Source organism: Phalangium opilio, unplaced genomic scaffold (genome assembly GCF_054372755.1).
Source record: "Phalangium opilio isolate 3A_F unplaced genomic scaffold, DU_Popi_V2 ptg000209l_1, whole genome shotgun sequence".
Classification (NCBI taxonomy): domain Eukaryota; kingdom Metazoa; phylum Arthropoda; class Arachnida; order Opiliones; family Phalangiidae; genus Phalangium; species Phalangium opilio.
The window spans coordinates 20,650,416-20,668,001 of NW_028324217.1; the positions used below are offsets into that span (position 1 = coordinate 20,650,416).

The 17,586-nt window shown below is 37.5% G+C and overlaps 1 long non-coding RNA gene across 1 annotated transcript in view; it reads left to right on the forward strand.

The window, feature by feature from the left end:
* Positions 1 to 17,586, forward strand: part of LOC149621196 (uncharacterized) — a 204,544-nt gene that overhangs the window by 112,256 nt on the left and 74,702 nt on the right. The gene's annotated exons all lie outside the window — the stretch shown is intronic.

A 17,586-nucleotide genomic window follows, 5' to 3' on the forward strand; every position in this document is an offset into this window, starting at 1 on the left:
AATCATATTTAATTATAAATTTTAATCTAAATTAGATTTACATTCGGTATGGAGGTGATTGAAATGTTCAAAATAAATTAAGTCAAAATTGGTCCAGATTACAAAAGAAATAACCCGAATTATTATGGCTAGCATCTTCCCCTCGCTCTGTAGTGCGTTACAGTAGATCAAAAATAGGCCAAAAGAAAAACGCAGTCAAGCTCTCATCTGAAATTGATGGAATCGTGTATCATAAACAGCCTGGTGCTTTAGGTGGCGCTAACATTGCGCCATTTGTCTCTTCCATGGTTACTCCGGTTTAATGTAAGGGACCAATGAGGTTGTTTCAATCTTCCCGCCATTTGTGTGAACCACGTACCAACCCGACGTCTATAGCACAACCAATATGACGTCATCATTAAGGCAATGTTTTGCATGTATTTACCTCATTTCGGCCTTTTTTCGTGCCAACTTGAAAAGCGTTATTTACAAAAACAAGATTGAAAGCTCGATTTTTACCACGTGATATTTTATTATATCGGAAGATACATGAATATACAAAATACTTCAGTTCACACAGTGCAAGGGAGTTGTAGTATTATTCTACTATCATTTAGTGTTTTTCCCTCTAAATTTACCAACGCGGCTTGTAATCTTTACATCTGCATTGCCCATAACCTGAAGGGGTCACTCGACGGATAACGAACGCAATAGGGGTAAATGTGACCTTTTTGTTGGCAATGGTACCCCCCGCATTCATCGCGTGCCCAGCACAAACAAATGCAGGTGGGCTTCCAATTATTCATGTGATCCTTGATGCATTCCGCCTTCGTTATCCCCGGACATTTCATCGTCTGATTACAGTGTTTCTTCTCGTAAAGTATTGTGTTTGGAAAACGCCTAGTTAAAATTTTGTTTCGTTTGATGACGTAGTAAGGAGAAATTTTCTCTCTAGATGTCGCTCACGAGACGCCTGTTAGTGTCTCAGCGCCGCGTTAAGCCTATTTTATTCAGATTCGCGCGGCATTAGTAGACTCGGGAGTCTCGGGCGCTCGCGCTTGGCTTTTCCACGAGATGCCGTGAGTGACGTATCAAGGAGAAAAACCCGCCAAAAATCTTCTCCGCAAATTTGCTTTTGCTCCCCCAAATTTCTAGTTTTCGAGGTGTTTTTTCTGTGTTTTCCCTCATATTCAAATATTTATCAACCATATTTTTGGAATCAGAAGATTTTAAACTCTCAAAAAAGTAAGGTTTTCTTTAGATTTGAGATAATTTTAAAAACACGTCGCTATTCCTTTAAGTAACTATTTTGCTAACAAGTAGGGCTCGGTATTGACTACGTCTTTTTACCTCTCCGTGTGACGTAGTCCAGGAGAGGTTCTGTAACGGCCGTGTCTGTGTGTGTGTGTCTGTGTGTCTGTGTGTCTGTGTGTCTGTGTGTCTGTGTGTCTGTCCGTTGTTACACCCACGTGACCGCGTTCGCAGTTTCCAAATCGGAGCAAACGTGTTCGCCATTTCCGAACTGCATTCACAGTCACGGAAACGGCTCCTCTACTTGAGTTCTCACACCACCATCTTCTGGTTCTCGTCCATTCCACTTGGACACCAGTCTGTACATACTGGCTACTAATCACCACCATCTTCTGGTCTTTGTCCAACCCACTTGGACACCAGTCTGTACATACTGGCTACTAATCACCACCATCTTCTGGTCTTTGTCCAACCCACTTGGACACCAGTCTGTACATACTGGCTCCTAAACACCACCATCCTCTGGTCTTTCGTCTATTCCACATAGACACCAATCTGTATCATTGGCTTCTAACACCACCATCCACTGGTCTTCCGTCTATTCCACATAGACACCAATCTGTATCATTGGCTTCTACTCCATTATCATCGTTTGGTTTTAGGATATACGCGGCGATCAGCTAGGGTTACGAGAAACGTCTAGCCTCCCTAAGGTGGGATCGCCACCAAAGGTTTTCGCAATTGCGCTTTTCCTTACTATTATAATGGAAACGAATCGTATATATACCCCAAAATTTGAAGAAAGTGGGCAAGAGGGGTACCCTTCACTTTAAACGTCAATATTAGCAAAGTTTGAGATGATAATAGGTATAACGTTATTTTAAACGATTTAACTATTATTAATGTTAATTATTGAAGATTAAAATAATTAAAAATAATTATATTTATTTAAATATTAAAGATAAACCTCTCGTGCAAAGAGAGAGATTATCATCGCCTCCTATATCTACCAAGGCCCGTGCATGCCATATATTTCATTCATTGCCTCCTATATCTATCAAGGCCCGTGCATTGCGATATATTTTTCAAAACAACAACTAAAATGGGAAGCTCCTCTCAGAAACATAATAATTTCTGTTCTCTGTATATGAAATGAAATTATGGATAATATTGCGCTCCTTCTTTAATGGTATCAATCTTTGCCTGTCTATTAATATTTTACGTAGTAGTAATACGTTTTTAGCGAAGTCTAGAGAGGATAAACATAAGCGAGATTGTTTCGGAAAACAAATACTGCTTCCACTAATGGGTTTATACTCCTTGTTACTCTTGTTGTCTGTGTGTGTCCGTCCATTGTTACACTAGTGCGTCGCGTTAGCAGTTAGCCTTGTGTTGATGTGTTAAGAAATCATACAGAACCTTAATATTCCCTTTTTCCATAATATAAAGTGAATATGTGGAAGTATTTTTCGTAATTATGATGCATTTAGTACTTTTGTAGCTTTAAAGCTCTGTTTCATTTTGATATTCCAAAGATTTATTTTAATATTGTTATTTGAAATGGCTGTTTATATATTGCTTAAGCTATACTACATCTGTATATAGAATAATCCTTGGTTTAGTGATTTCATGAAGCAAACTAAGACCTAGACTCCGGCGCGTATAACAAGTATTATCCGCAATAGGCTTAGTGAAACAAAGAGTAAATAATTGAGGCTTTGATTTTCGTGTCTGAAATCAACATTTCAGAGTGAGTCGAAAGTTAAATACACTCTTAAATAATAATAATAATATTAGTAAAAGGGCTAATGGTAAACGGGTAGTATCTACAGACTTATTTTTCTCTTTATGGTGCGCATTGACTATTAGTGCGTCTAGCTACAATTTAGCTTTGGTGTTATTTAACGTTAACATTCATGTTGGCAAACTAAGAATATTGTTGAGGTGAGACGAGACGATAGTGTTTACACTGCAAACCAGTTGTGAATGTAGCTTTCAGAATATAGGGTAAACAGCTGAAGCGTAGACTTCATTTCCTGTTCTTTTCCCCATTGACTGATTTCCATGTGTCCAAGATTTATCCTTATTGGATGTGAAATGTCGCCTGCTTTACTGTACATTCGCTATGTTTGGAATACTGCTTCAATATTTGGTAAATTTTTACTTCAAAAAAGTGAAATAATTCCATATCTAGGTAAATACGTTTGTAGTAGTAGACCTCTTGACACGGAGAGGTAATATTTTGGTTTTCCCAACTTGTTTATCTTTATTTTTACCTCTCCGAGTGACGATGACGTCACGGAGAGGTTTTACACTGGACGTGTCTGTGTGTCTGTCTGTCAGACCCCAAGTGACCGCGTTCGCAGTTTACAAATCGGAGCAAACGTGTTCGCCATTTCCGAACTGCTTTCACAGTCACGGAAATGGCTCCTCTACTTGAGCTCTCACACCACCATCTTCTGGTCTTTGTCCATCCCACACGGACACCAGTCTGTACATACTGGCTTCTAATCACCACCATCTTCTGGTCTTTGTCCATCCCACTTGGACACCAGTCTGTACATTCTGGCTTCTAACACCACCATCTACTGGTCTTCCGTCAATTCCACATAGACACCAATCTGTCTCATTGGCTTCTACTCCATTATCATCGTTTGGGTTTAGGATATACACGGCGATCAGCTAGGGTTACGAGAAACGTCTAGCCTCCCTAAGGTGGGATCGCCACCAAAGGTTTTCGCAATTGCGCTTTTTCCTTACTATTATAATGGAAACGAATCGTATATAAACCCCAAAATTTGAAGAAAGCGGGCAAGAGGGGTACCATTCACTTTAAACGTCAATATTAGCACAGTTTGAGATGATAATAGGTATAACTTTATTTTAAACGATTTAACTATTATTAATGTTAATTATTGAAGATTAAAATAATTAAAAATAATTATATTTATTTAAATATTAAAGATAATCTTGTTTCTCAACTCAAAATTAATACGGAAAGAGTTAAAAAGCAGTCTATGTTTTTGTCTGTGTGTGTCCGTCCATTGTTACACTAGTGCGTCGCGTTAGCAGTTAGCCTTGTTTTGATGTGTTAAGAAATCATACAGAACCTTAATATTCCCTTTTCCATAATATAAAGTGAATATGTGGAAGTATTTTTCGTAATTATGTTGCATTTAGTACTTTTGTAGCTTTAAAGCTCTGTTTCATTTTGATATTCCAAAGATTTTTTTAATATTGCTATTTGAAATGGCTGTTTATATATTACTTAAGCTATACTACATCTGTATATAGAATAATCCCTGGTTTAGTGATTTCATGAAGAAAACTAAGACCTAGACTCCAGATGGTATATTAAGTATCATCCGCAATAGGCTTAGTGAAACAAAGAGTAAATAATTGAGGCCTGAGGTGAAGTAAACTTGTGGCTTTGATTTTCTTGTCTGAAATGAAGAGACATCAACGGTTAAGAGTGAGCCGAAAGTTAAATACACCAGGTTAAGATTTTATAATAGAAGAAAAGATCATGGTGGCAATTAGAATAGTAAAAGGGCTAATGGTAAACGGGTAGTAGCTACAGACTTTTTTCTCTTTATGGTGCGCATTGACTATTAGTGCGTCTAGCTACAATTTAGCTTTGGTGTTATTTAACATTAACATTCATGTTGGCAAACTAAGAATATTGTTGAGGTGAGACGAGACGATAGGGTTTACACTGCAAACCAGTTGTGAATGTAGCTATCAGAATATACGGTAAACAGCTGAAGCGTAGACTTCATTTCCTGATCTTTTCCCCATTGACTGATTTCCATGTGCCCAAGATTTATCCTTATTGGATGTAAAATGTCGTCTGCTTTACTATTGTTCGCTATGCTTGGAATACTGCTTCAATATTTCGTAAATTTTTACTTCAAGAAAGAGAAATAATTCCATATCTAGATAAATAAGTTTGTAGTAGTAGACCTCTTGACTCGGAGAGGTAATATTTTGGTTTTCCCAACTTGTTGTAGATAAATCCAAGGAAAAACATAACACTGAAGATAAAAGAGGTCCAGACCATCACATAAAAATTCTTACTAGAGAAAAAATCTTAAAATGTGATCATGGTGAATTTTTGAGCACAAATGAGAGTAATTTGATCAAACATGAACGCAATCACAGTAGTGAAAAATCTTTTAAATGTGATCAGTGTCAACATGTCAGCACTCGGAAGTGTCGCCTGATCGCGCATAAACGCATTCATAGTGGTGAAAAACCTTTCCAATGTGATCAGTGTGATTTTAGGTGCGCTGTCAGGAGTCGTTTTATCAGACATCAACGCGTTCACAGTGTAGAAAAACCATTCCAATGTGATCAGTGTGACTTCACTACTAAATGGAAGTCCGTATTGATCACACATCAACGACATCACAGTGGAGAAAAACCTATCCAATGTGATCAGTGTGACTACGCATGCGCGTGGAAGTCTATATTGATCACACATCAAAGCGTTCACAGTGGAGAAAAACCTTTCCATTGTGATCAGTGTGATTTTAGGTGCGGTCTCAAGGGTAATTTTATCAGACATCAACGCGTTCACAGGGGAGAAAAACCTTTCCAATGTGATCAGTGTGACTACGCTAGCGCGCAGAAGTCCGCATTGATCACACATCAACGCGTTCACTGTGGAGAAAAACCTTTCCAATGTGATCAGTGTGACTACGCTAGCGCGCAGAAGTCCGGATTGATCACACATCAGCGTGTTCACTGTGTAGAAAAACCTTTCCAATGTGATCAGTGTGATTTTGGTTGCGCTGTCAAAAGTAGTTTTATCAGACATCAACGCGTTCACAGTGATAAAAAGCGCTTCAAATGTAATCAGTGTGAATATTCCTGCACTCTCAAGACTAGTTTAATCATACATCAACGCATTCACAGTGGTGAAAAACCCTTCAAATCTGATAAGTGTGACTATTCCAGCGTACAGAAGCCTAGTTTGATCAAACATCAACGCGTACACAATAGAGAAAACCCTTTCCAATGTGATCAGTGTGATTTTAGGTGCGCTGTCAGGAGTAGTTTTATCAGACATCAACGCGTTCACAGTGATGAAAAACGCTTCAAATGTAATCGGTGTGAATATTCCAGTAATCACAAGAATAGTTTAATCATACATCAACGCATTCACAATGGTGAAAAACCCTTCAAATGTAATCTGTGCGACTATTCCAGCGTACAGAAGCCTAGTTTGACCATACATCAACAACGCGTACACCATGGTGGAAAACCCTTCAAATGTCATCAGTAAGACTTTAGGTGCACTGGCAAGAGTACTTTCATCAGGCATCAACGCGTTCAAAGTTGGGGGAAAGCCCTTTAAATGTGATCATTGTGACTTTACTAGCGCATGAAAGTTCGTTTTGATCACACATAATACCCTTCATAATAGAGAAAAACCCCTCAGACGTGACTGTTGTGAATTTGCCAGTAAATATAAGAGTTTTTTTATCAGACATGTCCGCATTCACAGCGGTGAAATACCATTGAAATTTGATTGCACGACAGACATACATTCACGGTGGAGAAAAACCCTTCAAATGTGATCGTTCTAAATATTCAAAATTTTTCAAAATGAAGGTATCAAGTAGTAATAGTGGAATGTCCATTATTCATTATACGTTAATACTGCTTTTTGAAATAATGTAAATATTATACTTAATATGCTGATTTTACTGTAAGATAATTTTAATTGTTTGAGTTTCTCATTTGTAGAAAGAAAATTTTCTTCAAGAATTAAACATTTAACGAATATTATAATTCATTAATCGTGTTTAAATTAAATCAATTTTCAGAAGGTAATCTCAATTGAAGTAAGTTACCTTACTTTGGGACATTCTGAAAAATATAGTCAATTCATGGGGCAACATCATACTCCGCTATTTCTTTCATATGAGCTGAAATGAATCATATAACCCTTGCTACTGTTGAGAATGGAAGATCTATATATGTTGAAACGTCTTCAATATTATGTTTTTGGGTCTTCGGGAGCCTTTTGAATATATTAGAGCCCCTTAAGAGACCTTGTATTAGACATATCAAAAAGATATCTAGAAACAGAGTGCCGTGAGAAGTCTTGTGTTAGACATATCACTAGATATCTAGAAAAACAACGCCCTAAGAGAAGCCAAAAAAGTAGGTTATTAAGCAAAGAGCATTTCTCAGAAGTCTTAGAAGTAGAGCGCCCCATCTCAGGGGTCCGACATTCCCAAAAAACGTACGAGATTTTGCCAATGATTACGAGAAATATTTCGTGATTTTGCCAATGATTACGAGAAATATTTCGTGATTTTGCCAATGATTAATGAGAAAGATTTCGTGATTTTTGCCAAAGATTTCGTGATTTCACGATTTCACAAAGATTAAAGCAGGAATGAAGCTGAGACCACCTAATATGGCTACCAGAACAGCGGTAAGACTTGGGAGGGTGTCACGTACTACTATCCCATTGCTACTATAACCAGGCGGCACCTAAGGTTTATGCCGTCCCACCGTCTCCCCCCAGTTCGAATAGGGCGAACGGGAGCGTATGAAATAAGGCGGTGGCACAGGGCAAATGACCAGTTTAAAAATTGCCTGGACCAGTTTAAAAATTAAATCGGAGGGGGTTCAGTTAAATTCAATTGGTATGCCCTACCCTAGTTGCAATTAAGGAGATGTGGATCATTCAAAAGAGGAGTTCAATTAGAATCTATGTGCCTAATTTGAAGGATATTGACCGTTTTCATGATTTTTCCCCGCAAAAACCCGTATTTTAATTAATAATTTCGATTATTTTTGATTAGAGTAAGTCATTTCATGAGGTATATTTAATTGAGAAAATATGGATTGATTTAATTGAGAAAACATGGATTGATTTAATTGAGAAAATATGGATTGATTTAATTGAGAAAATATGGATTGATTTAATTGAGAAAATATGGATTGATTTAATTGAGAAAATATGGATTGATTTAATTGAGAAAATATGGATTGATTTAATTGAGAAAATATATACTTTTACATAGCTTATCCGTAAAATTATTAGTTTGCTCTGAAAATGGTTATAGGTATTTTTTGTGGTTTAAGTCTTGAAGAATCTCTGATATTTTGCCGACATGCTACTGCTAGAACAACACTGATCATCAAGATCATTCTTCCGTCTGAGGGGTGACGACTGACGGACTTGACGGCGGCTAGGAAAAGGTTAAAGCTATCTGCTAGAAGTTATCCTGTTTAGTTTGGCACTGTGACTTGTAGTGAATTCCTTTGTTGTTCCTCCTTTAAAGGCATTAATGTAAGTTTATTGATTATTAAAATTAGTATCCATATTCAAAAGTGGAAACGTTTACTCACGAAGACACGAAAGTGAGGAATTATAAACGATAAACGTCATATTAGCCCTTATTGTTGAGAATTTATATTAAACTGAGGGGAAACCCCATAATATTTTGAAGCAAAATGTCACTATTTTACCCCTAAAACTTTAAATTTCACTACTCTTAGTGTATTTTAATGATTATTTAGATTAATTTAAACGTATAGTAGTAAAAATTACGTTCTACGAACGTTTATTGGAGTTTTCGTCTATTTAAAGGGGAACTCTGCTCGGTTGGCGCCCCTTTAGTGAAACTTTCCTGTGTAGCTCCAAACGCCGAGAAAATGTGCTGCCGCCTAGGCGAAAAAGCTTGCAACTCAGTTTATTTCTAACGAATTTTCTACTCCCCCCCCCTTTCCCCATCCGTTACCGCACCAACGACGAAGCCACGCTTCCTTTAGGTTCGCCAAACCCCCCCTCCCCCATGGATGATGCCCGTGCCACGTGACCTTTGATGGTAGGGATAGCTTAAGAATGTTAAACGGGGGAACGAAAAACGCCAGACTGGGTTTTCTTTTTGCCCCTATGAAGAGTAGTGGCACTCCATGTTAATTTCTCATAGAGCGTAACGTAGCCAAAGGCAGGGAGGTGCCTTTACTCTATAGACTTACTGCCATGATTATCCTGGGGACTGCGGTACCAAGAAGGGGTTCGGAGTTTTAAGAGGGCAAAGGTTTAAACTGAAACCCCCTAACATTGCAATACTATTAAGTTTTTTCTCTGTGAGAAGGAGGTACCTCCCCCCCCCCCTTTTTTTCAAATAAGGGCAGGGTAGCTTCGACCACCTGAATAGTTTGACAACCAATCACCTATAGTTGATTCCTTTATTCCCTTTTCCCAATGCCATACACACGCCTTTCAATCCATTTTCTCACTCTCTATGTGCTAAAGGCTAGTAGCTTTGAATAGAAAGGTCTTTTTATAAAGATTCACTATTTTTTTCGATTCGATATTTTTAACTTAAAATGAAACTATGGAGACAAATATCTATACTCCTGTTTATCCGCCCTTGAGAAACCGTACTTGCCATTATATTTTGGCTAATGCTCCTCAACTTCTACAATACTGTCAAGTGAGGTTGAACAAGAGTATATAATGAGCATTTTTATTTATTTCTTGGAAAAACCAGGAGCAGATGACAAAGGAGTCTCGGACGCTAGCTTCCATAATGTAGAGGGCAATGGGATCCGCGAACGTCACGGTTATTAACCAAAATCATTACGCCAGTGCCACCTCTCGTAGGAAATTTGAGCTTTATTTTCCAACCAATAGCGTGGCTGCAAAGTCTCGAAAGGAGATCTGGGAAATCGCGTCTGGAGCCTCTCTTTAAAAATACGTATCGTCTGCTTATAATTAGCCTAGGCTTAACGAGTTAAAGAGTTATAAAATGGATTTCAACGGCTTTTTAATCTTTTTTAGACTAAAATTTATAATGAAAAGCGCAGCGAGTAACGTATGTACACTATTGAAAAACTAAAATGTGTTTCAGTGCCAATTTTTTATAAATTTCTTCTTGAATTAAATGATAGCTACAAGAGGTTGGGAAAAGAAATCACTCACGATCTTTTAAAACCCAAAAAGTTAGAGACAGTGTTTCGTTTCCAACCTCAATTAATACGGAATATTTTGGCCCTAAAACACATTTATTACATTGTGTTTCGGCATCTTTTAAAACCTTGATTTTATCTTTCGAAAACCCGAGCCCAATCATTCCAGTGGGCACAAATTGTTACTTAAGCCTTGGCTTACATGGGTTTCTCTGCTAGTTTGGCTATTTAGTAGGTTTAAAGTCACAAAATGTAGTCTTATCTTTTATCTTAATACCAACGGTTACAGATGTTTGAATAAAGTAATTATATTGTGTATATTTATGTCGCGATCGGATAAGGCGAACCTCAGTAGCCACTGTTAGTCCGTTATTACAAATAAAATTCCCAGCAGACTTTGGTGCCAGATATAATCCACCAAAAGCATCGTCTGCTATAATGTCTGATAGCGCCTCTATGGCAAACGATACCGCTACAGCTGTGACGTACGCGGGTGCCATTGCCCTCTATATTGTGGAAGCTAGCGTCCGAGACTCCTTTGTCATCTGCTCCTGGAAAAACTGAAAAAGTACATTGGTTTGAACGTTCTTCAAACGAAAGGGACGTGATCCTTCTTTATATCCTGTGAACACCTGACGTGAAATGATTTGGTTATCCCGATCTAATAGGGAGCTAACAACTGGCTAGGGGGAAGAGATAGTCTGACGTCACGCAGCCCCTCTTTGGTTGTCATTTTTGCGCGTAGAATACTGTTTCCAACCGTTAGGGGATGAAACTCCCGTAAGAGATAGAAGGGTGTGACGTTTCAGGGTCAGAACTGTTAGCTCCCTATTCCTTATATCGTGTGATAATTGCGAAGTGTTTCGAACATACTTCTTTCTGAAATGAAATGACTCGTTAATCGCTTTACAATTACCTTTGCCATGTGTAATTGGCGAGTTGTTCTGGGTACAAGTGGCGATTAAATAATGTTATAATCACTGCAGTAACCATAATAGTGAGTAGCCCCTCGACGAGACTGAATTTTATCTCCATTTCTTCGGTGACCACATTCCAATGCACCTAAACATTTCTTTTATCTCCTTTTAAAATAATGAACGAATGAACTTGTATTCAAGGTAGAAATGTCAGAACCGGCCGATATTATGGGTGTGTTTGGGAAGCACTAGCCACCCGGAATTTCACTTTAAAGCAGAGTTGATACTAAGAAAAGGGTAGGAAAACCTCAATTACCCTCCCGAAATTAACACCATCCGCCAAGACTGAGAAATGGTATACATTCATGGATCTGGAGGGAATTCTTAGAACCCAAACAAAAATAAAACCACATTTCTGGTTTACAGACCCCCTTTACCTACAAACTATAGAAAATTTCGGAATATAAATACTGAGTAACCAACCCACAAGGGAGAGGCGGCCATTGGGGTATTCTCCCTCGCGCCAAGAAGAGACGCCAGAATGAGCCCGAGTTCACTGCTCGCGGGAGACTAGCCAACTCGCACTGAATCTAGCGGGGTTTCTTGGCGCCAAGGAGGATACCGCAATGGTACCGTATTTAATTTCCGAAATGGTCTATACGGTAGGTAGCAAGGCGGATTTATAAGAGAGGAGGTTCAGAGTCAGACAAAATGCACGTAGTCCGCAGTTCATAAAATTACACTGTGGCGTTCCCCAGTTACCATGATTACCACGACCCACTCACGGCAAGAGAGCGTACGTTCTCGCCCATGCGTTCAAGCCCCCTTTTTCTAGCCTCATCAGCTTGTTTATAATTTTGAATATTCCTCGTTTGCAAGAACGATCACGTGACGTGCGCCTTTACCAACGGCTTACGCGCCGATGCATGTTTTTTATTTCCACATTTCCAAAACGAGTCTTCTCTCTTATACATCCTCCTTGCCTTTAGCGAGCCGGCGCAAAAATTTTCCAACACCATCACACCCTTACCCCACTCAAAGTAACTAAGCAAGTACCAGTCCATAACCTCTACCCCTTAATGCCAATAAGGATGAATACATACATCTCCTTTGCTAATTACCACCTGGTATTATCTATCATTCGATGTTGCTAACAAAGACCAAAATTATTTTGCAATGTGCTAAGGTTGTACAATACCCAACAATGGTCTAAGGCTGTGCAGTGCATGACGCATAAGTTTTTTCTCCTTTCCTAAATCGTAGAAAATGTCTTTAGCCTACCTATTCTCTCCCAAACCTGTCTCGATTTATAGATACTATAGTTTGAAGCGCTACACCCTTTCCCTCTTGAAGCTGCCAGTTTAACAGCTCTATGATTAGACACGGTTATACGAGAAAGAATCACAACATTGTATAGAAAACCCTGGTTGTAAAGGCTTGTCTATATACATGTACAGGTACACAAACTGGTTCTGATGTTGTAAGACTGAAGTCAGGCCCGATATAGAGTAATGGCAGTACTACCTATGCAAACGGCATTCCTCCTATCTCTTAGCTCAGTGTCATGCCCCTACTGGGCGCGTACAGTATCCTCTCTTACAAAAGCGCGCCCAGAGGGAGGGATACACGGTTTTCACCCCTCTCTACCACCATTAGTCTATACACTGTATCCTCAAGAAGTTTTTATAAATACGAAGTTTGAAAAAATATTCTAACTATTGCGACTGTCCACTTAAAATAACGCGAGTGTCCACTTAAAATAACGCGAGTGTCCATTTAAAATATCGCGAGTGTCCATTTAAAATATCGCGAGTGTCCATTTAAAATATCGCGAGCGTCCATTTAAAATATCGCGAGCGTCCATTTAAAATATCGCGAGTGTCCATTTAAAATATCGCGAGTGTCCATTTAAAATATCGGGAGTGTCCATTTAAAATATCGCGAGCGTCCATTTAAAATATCGCGAGCGTCCATTTAAAATATCGCGAGTGTCCATTTAAAATATCGCGAGTGTCCATTTAAAATATCGCGAGTGTCCATTTAAAATATCGCGAGCGTCCATTTAAAATATCGCGAGCGTCCATTTAAAATATCGCGAGCGTCCATTTAAAATATCGCGAGTGTCCATTTAAAATATCGCGAGTGTCCATTTAAAATATCGCGAGTGTCCATTTAAAATATCGCGAGTGTCCATTTAAAATATCGCGAGTGTCCATTTAAAATATCGCGAGTGTCCATTTAAAATATCGCGAGCGTCCATTTAAATTTTGCGAAGCGTCCAGTAACCCAGTTCAATTTCATTTTGGTTCTCCCAGTGTTACTAAGCCAAGAGGCTGCAGGGAGAAAGGCTACAGTTCAGTTTGACCATCTTGGCTGACGTTGAATGCCTCACAATCAAAAAATGGCACTGAAGATAAAGCTGAGAGAGGGAGCAACTTCTCCCACCTCAATAATTTCAAACATTATTCACACGTCCTTTTAAAATATCAGTAACGTCCTGGTGTATACGTACTATATAAAAGTCACAAAATGTTTAGTAACTAATCTTTTAGATTGGTCAAACTTAACATTCGATTTTTACCTCATTTTATTTTTGATGTTCATTACCAAACACCACTAAAATAATTATCCTGATAAAACAAAGCATGAATTAAAACCAGGCACGGATATAGTTTTGATGCTTTTATTAATAGTTACCTATCATCTTCATATAAAACAGTTCCGAACACAATTGACTTCATGCGATATGAAGAAAGCTCAATTCGTTTCTTGCTAACCGTCTTTCTGAAATCCGGTCCCTAAGAAAGATACCTAACCGATCGCTAAACGCACCCGGCCCCAAGCCCCCAACCAAACCAAGTCGAATGATTTCTCAATTCCGCGAATTTCCCCTCTCCTATGACTATAACAGCATAGTACAAAAAAAAAAGAAAAATTCCATGAATAAAAGAAGTTCCCAGGTGCGAAAAAGAAAAACCGCTCCTCGCTGTCACGAAAGAATGAGGAAAAGGGGTGCAAAATGGACTGCAAGGCTTTGCGCTCTAGGCGAGCTTCATTTATATTGATACGTGGAGTCCAGGTTGAGGGGCAAATAGAGTCTTTGTAACCCACGTGACGCGATTCATCCACTCGTAGGGTATGGTCCTTTTTTCAAATTTTAGGCCACCGCCCCCAACGCGAGCGCCATCTAGCGTTCTAGATCGGTAATAAACCTCGCCGACGCTACCTTTAAATTTTACCTCTTAATTTTGTACTGGAACTCACTATTTTACCGAAACGACAAAGCCAAAAGTAATTTTGAATGTAAAGCAGACGACGCATTGAAAGATTTCTACTATTTGGAGTTTGAGGTAATTCAGTAAAAGTTGGGCAAAAGCACATTTAGTTTAAAATAGTGTTTCCCGAAATAGTGTTCATAACTTCATATCATCCCTAACTGGTAAGTAAGAATCAAGGGGTGCCAACGCTCAATTCCGAATTCGCGTTTTTTTTCTCTCCTCGCGCGTGACGTCAGAATCCGACCTCCGCGAGCGCCCGAGATATTTACTACGCGCTATGGAATAGGTTTTTCGCTACTTTATAGAAGCGCGGAATTTTTAAATAAATAAATTAAAATATATATTAAATAATTTTAAATAACTTGTTTATTAAATTTAAAACTGAAGTTATCAAAACATTTAAACAATTTTTATTGAAACAATTTGTACTGTACTTTAGGAACATTTTAAACACAAGGAACATTTTAAATACAAGGAACATTTTAGGAACATTTTAAATACAAGGAACATTTTAGGAAACGTTTTAAAAATATCACTTAATTTTTTTTCACAAAGAACCATCAAGCCTAAAATCATTTCACAAACAATTCATAGGTAGGTTCATCCAAAAGCTTAGTTTTGAAATTATTCAAAAATATCACAAATTTCTAAGTAACTATTTTAGACATTTTTTTGGCACCTTTTCTTTTTCCATCCTTGTCTTCTGCATTTGTAATCTTAATTGAGTTCAAATGTTTAATTCGAATGAAAATTCTAAGTTTCACAAATGTTTTAACAATTATTAAAGGGTATTTATTTTCAATTTCAAATATTTTTTGACTAGTATTTTGAACAATATTTTCTTCGTTAGACAAAGAAATGTTGGGTAATATATTTTTAAAGATGTCCTCATAAATTTTGATTTTTTCCATAAAGGCACTTGAGGGAATGACTAAACCTCCGTATGATAAGAAATTTGCCCAAGAGGGAATTTGATAATCGTGATCTAGTTTATTTTTGTCTACTAAATCTAATTCTGGGTTGGCTTTATAATGTTTTTTAGCAACCCACCCACCGAAGTATTCTAAACCACTTTCTTCACATTTCTTAAAATCACTTTCATACTTTTGCGAATCAATCGTTGCGTTAATAATTTTGCTCGCTTTCAGTGAACATAAGGGTTTAGTTGTTGTATTAATTTCTAAACTGTCATTGACTAGGACATCATTTGGTAACAAATCAGGGAGGTCAGTTTCAATCTCGGCAGTTGTTAAGATATTATTTAAAAGATAAACATCCTTTTGACTATTTTCTTTATCGCAATGATTTAAAACATTTGAAGCTAAATAATCCGCTTGAATCTGATCAGTGGTAATGCTATTACAATTAAAAACCCCTGGATTTTTTCCTAAAATTACAACTCTAATTCGATGTAATGCATTAAGGGGTGTTGGGTGGTCATCTAAACCACCCCTTGAGCGAACGTGGGAAAAGAAATTTTCCAAACAGTCCTGATTTAATCTATGCGTAAGGAGATATTTAATACCATAATTTCGTTTTAAATCATAAAATAACTCTTTGAGAGATTTACAAGAAGTTATTATTCCTTTTGGAAAATTTGAAGAAAAGGTTTGACTTTTCCAGTTTTGTCTTTGCACAACATGTTGTCAGTTAAGGAAATCATTTCATCTAAGACCACCCCTTGCTCTTTTAAATGTATTCCAAAGCCACATTTGTTTGGATTAGAACTATTTTCTACATAAGAGTTAAAAACATCAAACCAATTGTTTACTTTTTCAATAAAAAAAGCGAGTTCCATGGTTTGATTTAACTCATCTGGCTCTAAATCTTCCTTAGCTTTATTTTTAATCATATAGAGAAGAGCTTTAGATACTGTGTTCGATAATAGTTGCGCAGCCAAAGAAACATTTTGCCTACCAGATCCAGCACATTCTAAATGTAACTTTTTTAACTTTGGACACATTTTCATATCCCCTTTCTGGGCATTTAAGAGCTTCGCCAATGGATTTTTACCGATTTCAACATCTCCATCATCTAAAACAAACCCACCATCTAAGAGCCAATTTCGAATTAATTTTAACGCGTGAGGTGCATCAGCAAAGCAATATATTTTTTTTTCGGGATTACTAGGATGATCAAAAAAATTATTGTTTATATTGATCCTTAACTCGTTCCACAAACCCATGTTACCCCCTCCCATATCACTGACCATTGCAACTATTAAATAACCCGCATCGTATAGTTTGGAGACTATTTGAAACAAAATTTTTTTAGTCATTTTTTGATCAAAATCAATATAAATTGGTTGCTTCCATTTAGAGAATAGACCTCTCACCATTGCCACCTGCATTTGACTATGTTTTCCTAATACCTGATCTCTTTTTACATCATATTCGTATTGACTTTTAATCTTCATTTCGTCAAAGGTTAAAACTGAAAGTTTTTCTAGGTCAGGCATATTCATTCCAGTACTTTTCATGATTCTCAAAACATCGTCTAATACTCCCTTTCCTAAACATATTTTTGAAGCGTAAGCTCTTAAAGTTGACAAAGATGGCAAAGGAATTTTAAGTTCCTTTTTTACAAACAAATATGCCCGTTTACTGAAATATCTCAATGCAAATGCGTTGGTGAGATCTTCAATGGACCAAACCACCATTTTTTTACCCATTAATTGTTTGACCTGACTTTCTGTAAATACAGTGCTAAGTATTTCGGAACATTTGCGGTTTAATAGTTCTTTTTTGTTTTTCTTAGTTTTCAAAAGCTTAAGTTCTTTTTTCAGTTGTTTGTTGGAAATTTCCGATATACGTTTTTCGATTTTTAAAGAGTTAACTTCCCTGATTTTCTTCACATATTTTTGCTTCATATTTGAATACCTTGATTGCCAAATTTTAAGCAGGTTCTGTTCTTTTTCTGAAGTTTCACAACTACAACACTTGCGCTTTTTTGGTATATTTTCAATGCTAAGTTCGCTAACAGCCTGTTTTTCTTGCTCCGAATTAGCCAAGTCAAAATTAATTGAGGTTGACTCTGAGTTTAACACATCCTTAGCGATTTTTTGTCTTTCTCGTTTTCGGGCTCGTGCTTGCCTTTCATTTCTTGTAGTATCACAGATTAAAACCTCAATACCTAGGTTTTGGGTAGGAATTGCAGTTTTCTTTAATAGCTTTCCATGTTTTTTTGGTTGATAGTTTAACAATTCTGCTTTGAGATTACGC